General features: G+C 35.3%; 1 pseudogene; it reads right to left on the reverse strand.

The window, feature by feature from the left end:
* Positions 1 to 2905: 2905 nt before the first annotated feature.
* Positions 2906 to 12576, reverse strand: LOC123526322 (heat shock 70 kDa protein 12A-like; annotated as a pseudogene).
* Positions 12577 to 12964: the final 388 nt, after the last annotated feature.

The following is a 12964-nucleotide window of genomic DNA, read 5'->3' on the forward strand; positions in this document are numbered from 1 at the left end:
TTATGAATTTTTCATCTAACATTCATCTTTCATCTAACATTTTTCAAATTGCAAAACTAAACACCGCACTTTAACAATTTAAATGGTTCTCTTTTAATTTTTCGCAAAGGTTTCGTGGGGTTGCAATTTTGTTTCGTTTATCCTTAGACGAATAATTACAGCAGTAGTTTGATGAAGATTCATGAAGCGGTTCATGAGAAGAGGTCATTAGCTAAATTGGTCCCTATCCCCATTTGTAACAAAATAGCAGGAGACCTTACGATATTGTTACACATCGAGTTTGATAAAAATCCATTACATTTTAGTGGTTAATGCGAAGAAAGGCATATCTACTTTTAGCTATAGTGGTCCCTAATTTATTTCTAAAATAGGCCAACTGATCCCGCTTTAACAAATAGCATATTCGCTATTCATGAATCTTTGGACAATGACGTCACACCTATAAAAAAGTGAAGGTCAAGCAAAACATACAATAGTAATTATTTCAATATTTCTGTTTCATAAGCAAAGTTTGACCGTAGTCATATCACATAGATAAATGTATGCAGCGTACCTTCATTTCAGTGTAATGAGATTCAGTCATTATATAGCATATATATAATAAAACAGATTTCAACTGAGTTCAATATTTGCATATCATACTAAAGAAAAATATTCATATATAATAAATCAGTTAAATAATTTATAACAAATATATCAAAGCAAACAAGTACTCATTTTAATATGCAATCTGAATAAGTCACAAAAGCAAGAAACCTTTTCATATACAGACGACAATTGTAACAAGGAAAATCTTTTAAAAAGCACTTCTCTACATAAAAGACTCTTATCACACCCTTATTCATGTGATACGCAGACCGTATTCAGCTCTTTCTTTAATTTGATATATATTGGTATTTGAACAGGTTTTTATCATATTTATTAAACTTACTTATCATTTTGAGATATATCAATATTCTTGCTAAATATACTGAGCCAAAGTTAGCTTTAAAACTGTGAACAGCGTCGTTTAGGATAAACGCTTTGTCTACATTTCACTCAGCGTAGCACAATCAACAGAGTGAAAGAAATTGACACTCTCGTCCAATCAGGCAGAGTGTTGCATAAATCTTCCATTTTGATAAATTATCTATAATGCGTTATCAAGTAGTTTGATTTGCAAACTGAAGTCACGTGGCATAGGTAACGAAAACGAATTTAGACGGCGTTCGCCGAAAAATATCTGACAGTTTGTTAGATGTTGGAATAAAGATTAACCAAAACGTCCCAACGTCTCGAAAATATGATATTTTAAGAAGCCTGTTGCCAGTCTACTTTCATATCTTTATTATCACAGATATTATACATTTTACTGAAGGACACATGCATTCTGAGAGCTGGAATCTATCGCGTTAGAGTTAATGCACTCTAACGTAATAGATTCCAACTCCCAGAACTCATGTTTTCGTTGTAACGTTGTAAACTTTAGTTTAATTGGCTTGCAATGTAAAAAGATGCAACTGGTTTCTCTCTATTTTCTATTAATCTATGTGAATTTGCATTTACGTGATTGAATTTAAAGGCATCAGTACAAACGATCAGTTTTTAAAATGTGATCAGAAATAAAAAAAAAATTCCTACTCAGTGGCAAGCATAGTAAATTTCTTAAAACAGATATTTCCGTCTATAAAATGTCGTTAAATCAATATTCCCTTACACAAGTAGAAACCTATTCATATTTATAGACTATACGAGTGTTTCGTCAGATATATGCTGTCTAGAAGTCCCCATAAAATCGCTTTCATTTGGTTTTCATTTCGAAAACAGAACATATAAAACAGAGATGCATGTCCCTGTTATATTTATGAGAATTGATATTCATGTCATGTATCAAGCACAAACTACATTTTTTCCTTGAAAAGCGTTTTCTGTATATGAACAGCAGTAACACGTAAATTGTCCCATAAAAACCATTTTGTTTACACGATATTTACTGTACTTTGTATTCACACGAACTCCAATTTTTCTCCGAACACTTTAAACTATTTGTGTAACTGCGTTGATATGGAAATTTATTACTATAACAAGCTACCTTCACATTACCTGAAACTGCTGAAAATCAGACTATTATCATTTATAAATGCGTAACTGAGTAAAATCATATCATGATTTTCTCTCCCTTTATAATGATATATAAAAGATAATGTTTTGAATATTATCATCAATGCCTGAGGTATGCTTCATATATGGAATATTTAAGATGTATTTAAATTATACATGAAACGTTGATTTGAATCTATAAACATTTCTTCATGTGAATGGCTTGCTGTTGTTTCTCTTTAAGACAAAAGAAAGATTATATCGGAATGGCATTATTTGTGTAAAATTAAAAATCATTCGTAACATTTTATCATATACGAGTATGTCAAACAAACTGGTTGGATATTCCCTTAAATAGTCAAAATATAACCAACTTTCAAATTGGTTTAATTAGGCATCTTATATAAAGCTTTTTGACATGAATTTTTGTTTTGTTTTAAAATTTAGATAGTTATTACAGCTTTCTTTATTTAAAGGTCATGCTAAACGGACACTTTTTCCAAATGTCTTGCATTCATTTTTTTAACGAAAATAGAAATAAACATATGTCTAGCAAATCTGTGTATCTTTAGTGTCCGATGAGTAAGCATATACATGGGTTTATCATAACACTTTTTTACGAATATATAAAACTTGTATCTGTACAGTTACTGTATAATAGCGCCTGGCCACAAGGAAAAATTTAAACAAAGAAATTCTCATTCTCTACCGTTTAAGTATATTTAATACTATTTACTTGTCAACACAGAAGCGTAGTGCTCTGCATTTTGTCTATAAATATGCCTTACAAAGTCGCATTACCAATCAAATAAATCAGACATAAGCTTCATTCCAAGAAGTCTATAGCATGAATTTGAATTTCCCCTGTTGCTTTATCTTCAACTTTAACAGCTATTTCTGTACCACCAAAAATAAACCTTTTCCCGAATTCTCTGTCTGTTCCAAGTGTAGTATCTGGTACTGGTATTCTAAATTCGCCGATCTTTATGCATCCCGGTTCTGTAACAAGTTCAGGATTTAGTGAAGTTGACGCATAAACCATCTTCCAAATTTCCGTTTGTGTATCTGAAAGAGGAGTTGATATGATTTCCATTTGTTCTTCTTCTAGTTTAACGCTCTGTCCAATCGTTACATGATTCTCAAATATGTTTCTGCAATATTCTATTCCATCAAATTCGCTCGTCTCTGTACTAGGATGTAGGCACCATTTTGTAGTTTTATGACTAACTTTTTCTCCATACGTATACTTGCAAATTCTCTCTGAAATTGTACTCGGCCGATGTCCAAAAATTACAGCACCCTTCAAAACAGCTAGACCAGGACTCTCTGGAATGATTATCTTCATCACACGACCAAACTCACTTTTAATGGCATTGTGCAGTACTTTCGATTCAGAAAACCCTCCAACCATCAACAGAGCTGCACAGGGTTGTACTGAACTATCTTGAAGTAACGACGAAATATGTCGAACAATGCTATCAATAGGCTTCTGAAAGAACTCTCCGATCTCGAAACTCTGTCGATGATATCTTCTTTGAGATAGAGCCTCCGCTTATTTCAATGACAGTGTCCATGAACGAGGGAGGAAGACGGAATGTTACTTTAGCTGATTTCTCGGGCGATATTTCTCTTTTCTTTACCTCAAATGTCCGGAAAAGGTCAATGAAGTCATCCATGTGATCTTCCTTGAATTTTAGTACAACTGCAGACCCTGAAATAAAAAGAAAAGAGAAAACGATATTAATGGTAATATTTACGCATTATGAATACATTTCAGACTTGGGCATGTTACAAAGACAGATATTTGATAGTATTGTAACGTTTAAGTGCCATGTACTGGCATCCACACGGACAGACACACACAAATCCCGTCGATGAAAAGCTAGCTCATCACCAAAGGTTATTTATTGCGCCTATATACTGTCATTTTACTCCAATGACAATTGACAGGTTTACAAATTTGCATATTAATGGAATTACTTCCCTTTATGCATTCAGTAATCGTTACATTACTTTCCCCTCCGAGAAATCTCGTCCCGAGATTTGGCCTAGGAAATGCATGGGTAAGGCAACTCCAGTCCGGCAGTTGACTTCATCCCACCGCTGTCACCATTTCTAATGTTTAAGTGCCATGTACTGGCATTTACACGGACAGACACACACAAATCCCCTCGGTGAAAAGCTAGCTCATCACCAAAGGTGATTTATTGCGCCTGTATACTGTCATTTTACTCCAATGTCAATTGACAGGTTTACAAATTTGCATATTAATGGAATTACTTCCCTTTATGCATTCAGTAATCGTTACATTACTTTCCCCTCCGAGAAATCTCGTCCCGAGATTTGGCCTAGGAAATGCATGGGTAAGGCAACTCCAGTCCGGCAGTTGACTTCATCCCACCGCTGTCACCATTTCTAATGTTTAAGTGCCATGTACTGGCATTTACACGGACAGACACACACAAATCCCCTCGGTGAAAAGCTAGCTCATCACCAAAGGTGATTTATTGCGCCTGTATACTGTCATTTTACTCCAATGACAATTGACAGGTTTACAAATTTGCATATTATTGGAATTACTTCCCTTTATGCATTCAGTAATCGTTACAGTATTGCATATCAAAATGGTATATCTATTTGGTGTAAGAACGTCAAAGATATACTATGCGCATATGTCACTGTCATCTCGTCTTCAGAACTTTAAATGTGGAACATCCTTATCAAATTTATTTAACTGTGTAATACTATGTATAGCTGCAGTTACATTTAAATACCATGCAATAACAGTCAATTGATAAACAAGAGGGTGATAATGACCCTATATCACTCACTTTAAACTAGATAAACATTCTGACCAAGTTTCATGAAGATGGTCATAAATGTTTTATCTAAAGTGTTAACAAGCTTTTCCTTTGTTTTGAGTGGTGATCTAGGTTTAAACCCCATATAACCTAGTTTCAAACTTGGTCTACGAATCATCAAGATAAACACTCTTATCAAGTTTCATAAAGATAGGGTCATAAATATGGCATTTAGACTGTTAACAAGCTTTTCCTTGGATTTGAGTAGGTGACCTAGTTTTTGACCTTTTATGACCCAGTTTCAAACCTGGCATAGGAATCCTCAAGATAAACATTCTGACCAAATTTCATTAAGATAAGTTCATAAATGTGGCCTCGAGATTGTTAACAAGCTTTTTCTTCGATCTGACCGGTTGACATAGTTTTTGACCCCGTATGACAAAGTTACTAACTTGGCCTAGATATCATCAAGATTAATATTTGTGCAAGTTTGTACCAATCAAAGCATAAATGACTGAAACAGCCAAAATAGAAAAGTTTGCCCCTTTCAGGGGCAGTAACTCTAGAAGCTTTGATGGAATCTAGCCAGTTTCGAAAGGAGATGTAATTGTGACTGAAGTTTTGTGTAAGTGTGGGTAAAATCGAATATAAAATGTCACTTCTATTGTGTTTACAAGGTAAAAATTAACAAATTTTGGCTCTTGCAGGGGCCAATTAAGGGCTTTTCTCCGAAACCTATGATTAGATCTGTCGGATTGATCATGGAATCCAACATCTATTGTTGCTAAAGATTGTTTCAAATCACACCATAAGTGAAGTCTCTATATGGCTACAAAAAACAAAATAGCAAATTGTGGACCTTTAAGGGGCCATAACTCTGAACAAATGCCAGGATCTTGCCAGTTCTCGAAAGAAAACTAGACATTATGACAATTCAAGTTGTATGTAAGTTTGATTATAATCAATTGCAAAATGTGACCTCTATCGTGTTCACAAGAAATTTGAACGGACGACGGACAGACTAACGACGGACGAAGGGCAATCACATTGCATGACAGGTGAGCTAAATATAACTACCAGTTTTTGTAGTTATAACTGTAAATAGTTAAACTTTAATCATATGTCTACTACTTGGTTCCTTACATACAATACAAACAAACATGTTTACAGTCTTAGGAATATTGCTAAGATAACCAGAATCTTCTATTCCTCTGCTCACAGCATGCTATCTATTTTCAGGCAAATATGTAATTGATAATGCCATGACACCCACTTTGGTCAGTAGTTAACAGCACATATCAATTACAGACATGTTGCAGATTCTCTCCTTCCATAAGGATAACATAATATCAGGGAATTTTTTCCAAAGACAAAACAAACAAAAACATATTCCGATGTACATAATATCTCGATCTGATTTGTTAAACTATGATTGTTTTCATTATTTATTCGAGATGTGTGAAGGACGTCTATAGAATACTTAAATCCCTCATACACCAACAGAAAACATCTGGACCAGTTTATCAGTGTAGTATTATCTTCAGCAATTAGTAATGGTCACTTCATGCTGAGAATATGACAGTATTTAGGACAAGTCAGGGAGCACAAAATTATGCTCTATTCTGACATTATTCCGAAGACTGTTTATTGCGTGTTTGTATAGATACATGTATTGTGTAGCAATTGTTGGTTTTGTCTTAAAAGTATGTAATTTTGACAGAATATATCTTTGATTCTAACACGACCAGCAAATAACCTACATACATGTAGAGCAAAATTTATCTTGGGTTATTCTGCAATATACCACTCGCGTGCAATGACGTCATCCGATCCAGGTGCGTAGCGCGGTCGTAAAAAGTAGTTACCATTTTTTTCTAACACTGTTGATACTAGTATGTCGTGTTAGAATCGAAATAATAAGTTCCCAAGTGTGATTTATCGTAGAATAACCCGAGTTTTTCGTTCTTATGCGAAACAATATATCACTCAAGCCTACGGCCTTCGTAATATATTCTTACGCACAAGAACTCAAAACTCGGGTTATTCTACGATAAACCACGTTTGGGAACTTATTATTTCTTAAATAATAATGCAACTGTAGAAATTTTCTACCGAAAGAGAATCCTATTCGATTTGGGGTAAATTCTCAAGCCATGTCGTGATATAAGTTTAAAAATAGGTTATTGGTTAGCATATTAACTTTGATATCTCGGTTGACACCCGGACTCAGGTTTTCTGATAAACTGTGAGGTCGCTGACTTCGTAAAGCTTGCCCCTGAACGCTGTAGGTTCGAAATCTCGATAAGGGTGTTCAATTCTGTGATGTGAGGTAGCCATCGAGCTAGCTTACGAAAGGCCGATGCTCGCCTATGCATAAAATAATACCCGGAGGGACACCTCGGGTGTATAACTATAATATCATATCATTTTCGGACACTTTCATCAGTACCATATTTTTTCATTTTACATAGGTACATGTTTCTAAACACATGAAATACGTGAAGTAAGAAACTAGTCAAAAATAACCTTAGTATATGTGATTCAGGACCCTCCTTAGCAAATGGTTACGGTTGCTGACTTCAAATCACTTGCCCCTGAATGATGTGAATTTGAACCTCACTTGGGTGCGTTGAATTATTCATGTGAGGAAGAATCCAGCTGACATATAGAAGGTCGGTGGTTCTGCCAAGGTGTCCGCCCGTATGGGGCACCTGTTGTCTTCCTCCACCATTAATCCCTTGATGAATGACAGAGTTATGGACCGGACACGAAACAGACCCTGTTCATGTCATGTTAACATTTGACTGCCAATTGTGACCTTGACCTTTGAGCTAGGGATCTGAAAGTTGTGCTTGCCACCTAATTGTCTTACTATAGGGTACATGTGTGCCAAGTGAAATCAAATTACATTCATGGATGGCAGAGTTATGTACCGGACAGGAAAAAAGTCCTGTTGACATTTGACCTACAATTGTGACCTTGACATTTGAGCTAGGGGTCCGGGATTTGCATAAGACACGTTGTCTCATCATGGGAAACATTTGTGCCAAGTATATAATAGCAGAGTTATGGACAGGACACGAAATTGCGGACGGACGGACGGAGAAGCGCATATCGATAGTCCTCGAAACTGGTTTTCAACCAGTAGGGGACAAATGATGGACAGGCAGTTCAAATACTATATACCTTTTGGGTTTACGACTTCGGGGGTTTTACATGGCGAAAGCATACAACTGAGGAGGAGTGAATCATTGACCAAAAACAGCTTCTTTATTGTAGAATTCTCACTTTTAGTAATGTAAATAAAATAAATCAGAAACAATGGTTGGTTTGCTAACTTATATTTTCTTAATAATATGTCTTGAGATGCTCCCTAAAATGACAATACTTATATAGGATTACGATCTTGTTTGTTTTGTTTTGGGTTTAACGCCGTTTTTCAACAGTATTTCAGTCATATAACGGCGGGCAGTTAACCTAACCAGTGTTCCTGGATTCTGTACCAGTACAAACCTGTTCTCCGCAAGTAACTGCCACCTTCCCCACATGAATCATCAGAGCTGGAGGACTAATGATTTCAGACACAATGTCGTTTATCAAATAGTCACGGAGAACATACGCCCCGCTCGAGGATCGAACTCACGACCCCGCGATCCGTAGACCAACGCTCTACCTACTGAGCTAAGCGGGCGGGCCGGACGGATTACGATCTAAGACTCTGCTTTATGAATTAAAGAAGAAATGAAAATAAATTCACAGGTGATGTTACCTGCAACTGATACAAGAAACTGTTCGTATGCTTTATCAACCATTGTTCCTCCCCATGCTCCGCCACTTGCCTTGTGTAACTCTCGTATTTTTCCATCTACAATCACTTGATGCACCGTAATGTCAATGGTACCACCTAAAATACATGTTATATGATTAATGTAAACGAAGAAAATAATATAAACATTTGTCTCGACACTTAGTAAATAATAGTAAATAATGCATTTTAATTTAAATAAAGCGAAAGAGTAAAGAGATTTCAACCATTTTATGGACTTTGTAGAGTTTGCATTTAGATACCAACAAACATAACAGTGCATTTCAACTGTAAAATCTTCAATAATGAGATTATTTACCTCCTGCATCTAATACAATATACTTCGTTCCTGGTTTGAAAGATGCCAAAGAGCAGTCAGCATCGCCTTTCTGAACAGGTAGATATCGACAATAAAGTGAGGCAGCTTCTGGTTCAAGTGCAATCAATAATTTAGACCTCTTTATTCCAGCCTGTTAATACAATGATATTACATAAACAATGAAGTGATAAACATATAGATGCATAAACTTCTAAAATACTTATATGGTTAGAATTTGCAATTTTATGTCAATACATGTCCTGCCATATATTGGTTAAACCAAACAACAAATGATGAAAATAAAATAGAAAAGGGAGTTACTTTCAATTCAAAATAAACTGGTTATACATGGAAAGTATGGTTAAATTAATCAATTCAAATTAAAGACACACACGAACTGCAGCATAAAGCAAAGTTTGTTTGCGGTTGAAAGTCTTTGAATTGCTACCTACTAGTTGCAAGTTGGGTTTTCACAATTCAGTGCAAGTTGCATAACTGAGTAAAAGAAGCAAAAAAAACAAAACAAAAAGAACTTGAAACAACTTACATATTCTGCCGCTTCTCTCATAAACTGCTTAGCGGCGTCGTTCCAGATTGCGGGCACAGTCAGTACCCACATGATGTCATCTTCTTCGAGAGCATCAGCTAGTTGTTTATGGCACTCATCAAGCAAATCGTTTTTCAGAAAATGAATTGCCAATGAAAATACAAGTTTTGCTGGTAACTTTTTTCCAGTCTCATCTTCTAGAGTTGTTGGTCTTTTAATTTTCTAAAGAAAGTGTAAAAAGACGTAGTGGCATAACTGTTCGCTGGTTGTCTCAAACTCTCAAACAGTGTAAACATTCTTTCGGTGTGTACCGATAAAAGTTGCTTAGAATGTACATGTTTACCACATACACTTTTAATTATAATTCCTGAAGCAATATAAATGATAACTGCGAAATATTATGTGATATTTTTACGATAAATGTTCAAATTGAACAGAGCCAACTTATTCTGTGATAAAAATACCACGGTATTTAAAATAACATTACTGTATTGGTTGGTACCCGAGCCCTGATGAATTCTGAAGATGTTACAACACGAAAAGAACATACGCTAACGCTTTTCTAGCATAAAACGCGTAAAAACCAGGTAAATGAATATATTGTCTTTCAACGTCATTAAATTTCCATGAAATGCCCGGTAAAGTCTACGTTGTTTTTTCACGTTGATGTCATTTCCTTTTGAATTATTTTTGGGCCGTAATACCTTTACGCTTTGCCACGGAACGCGCATATGTGAAAGGTGTTATAAGAGCACGTGAGCAGGAGAATCTATCTGTTAACACTCGCTTTTTCTCTTGCTAAAACACTCCCGAAAAGTGACTATAACAGCAGTTTTATGCTAGAATAGCTAATGTATTCCTGAAATTTTCGACGGTATGTTTGGATTTTCTTATGGTCGAAAATTATTTGAACGGAGCTAAAAAAGAAGAGATACAAAAGACAAAATGTAGTGATCGTGAAAAAGGCCGGCGACTTTGAACGGTCTGTGGCAAAATCACAACTGGGGAACTTAGGACGAGTAACTGTGCACTTGCCTTCCATTCTTATCCTTTCCTAAGTTATAATATTCACTGTATGACTATGTATCAATGTATGTGTTTACTATTTGGGAACACTGGTGCCAGACCAGAAAGAAAATGCCTCTGTACATGTAGGTATTCTATAAGAACCATGGTCATGAACGGGAAAATATACTAACCCGTTTCAATCGTAAATTTCTCAACTTAAACGCGCAGTTCGGTGAATGGGTATCTAGTATATTGAACAAGCGATAATTTATGATAACTTATCTTCAATCGTGCACCAGTCACATTGTCTCAATATTCCATATTGCCGAGATTATCAACATATTTTATGCTTTCGTCAACGTTACAAAAAAAACTTGCTTGACCTTCCCTAATGAGGTGAAGGCAGTGTGCACATGTTTGGCGAAATGTAAACAAACAAAAACAGAATTTTAAAAAATCACATTTTTACAATAAAACTCGAAATGATGAATGAAATTCATCTTGTATATGATCTTTAATTTGAACTCGTACATTGGTCTGCATCTGTTCTGTTTATTTTATTCATTTTGCACATTAATGCTGCATTTTCACATTTTAGCGAACACGTGTAGTAAAATGACGATTGACATACATTTTCACATTAGCCAATCAGAATGGTTTTGTAATCTAGAACGGAACTTCACCAGGGAAGTTCAAGTAAGTTTTTTGTGTAACGTTGAAATAACTATAAACTACGCGTTGTTTTTCTAAGATAAGATGTATTGAAGAATGTGACCGGTACACAATGGAAGAAACATTACCACTTGTTTGATATCCATGGTACACATTTACGGAACTGCGTGTTTTAAGTATGAAATGCGCGATTGAAATGGGTTAGTATATTTTTCCCTTCATGACCATGGTTCTTATAGAATACCTAGGGGTAGGGCATAACATGTACTGAGGCATTTTTTTGGTCTGGCGCCGGTGTTTGGGAATAAATATGTTTAAACTAAAACTAACTGTGCACAGACCGGACCGTCACTCTTAATCTCAGCCAGGTTCTAAATTGAAAAAACAGGGTACATAGAATTTATCCCAAGTGGTGTGAATCCCTTACAAATGTAATGTTAAATTGGTGACAAATGTTGAAATAATGGTTAAGTTGAACGATATTCAGTTTGCAAACAGAGAATGCAAAAGCTATCAAAAATTAAATTCCTAATTCGCCCCGAGATCATACGAAAAAACATCAGGAACGTATTGGTACATTTCTTAAGAAAGCTTTAAAACTAAATTACTGCCAGATTCTATTTTATGAAAACACATGAGAATAAGCTGGTTTCACTATTTTATTCCGTTCAAAATTGAAAAGGTTTGTCACGCTGTAGTGAACGTAAACTGCCTTTATAATAAAGGTTTATATAAACGGTTGTTAAATACGAATTCTTCTGTGGTATATTAGTCAAAATGGTAGGGAAGTTTTTATTGCAAAGACAACCCAAGCCATACATATTTATTTCTCCTTTATTTAGCATTTTAAGAAAGATCAGTTTAGCCAAATTCTAGAGTCTGTTCTATTTAATGCCCTTGAAGTCCCGATCATGTGAAATAAAATCCATTGAGCTTTTGAAATATTGGAGAACAGTATGTTTCCTTCTATAATTGACCGCTACATATCATACAGTTATAACAAATATCTAGTATTTGTTGCATAAAAATGTTGCAACGTGGTAATAAAACTTATAAACCATGATTTCTAATATGTTTCTTTAAAAAAGATAGATATTGCACATAGGAGGTTCTACATAAAGTATCACTTTGGCAAATAAGACCAATCTGAGATGCACATGATAAGGTCTACTAGACTAGTACAAACAATGTTTTACCATTTTGTCAAACAGCATCATCTTAAACCTTTGAAAAAAGAACCATGGTTTGTGTAACTTCTCAGCAGCCAGTTCAGCATACTTGGTCTCTGCCTCATATCCAAATGAATCAAATGTTTTTCCATCAGGATCTATGAGGATACATGTTGGTGCTGAAAGTATTCAATAATATGCTCACAGGATAGTTTTAAAGGCATTTGATTTGCTTCCAATTTATATTTGTGTATAAAGTATGACATACGTGAATATTTTTTTCTTAATGATATAACAGTTATGTCTTTATAATGCAGATTGCAAGGATTTCTCTCTATCTGTTCTCACTCAGTCCCTCAGGTCAGATCGCTTTGTGTCTGTACTAGTAGATGATGAATTTCGCGCCCTGTGCGGCTACATTAGATATATGTAAAGCGCCTTTGAACGAAAATGGCGCTAAATAAATCTGGTATAATACGAGGGTTGATCCAAAAGTAATGTCGCTGTAGCTGTAAAACCGTGAATAAAGTAAGGAAATGAACAAAAAAGCGTACCGAAGTGCAT

The sequence above is a fragment of the Mercenaria mercenaria genome, chromosome 14 (genome assembly GCF_021730395.1).
Source record: "Mercenaria mercenaria strain notata chromosome 14, MADL_Memer_1, whole genome shotgun sequence".
Lineage (NCBI taxonomy): Eukaryota > Metazoa > Mollusca > Bivalvia > Venerida > Veneridae > Mercenaria > Mercenaria mercenaria.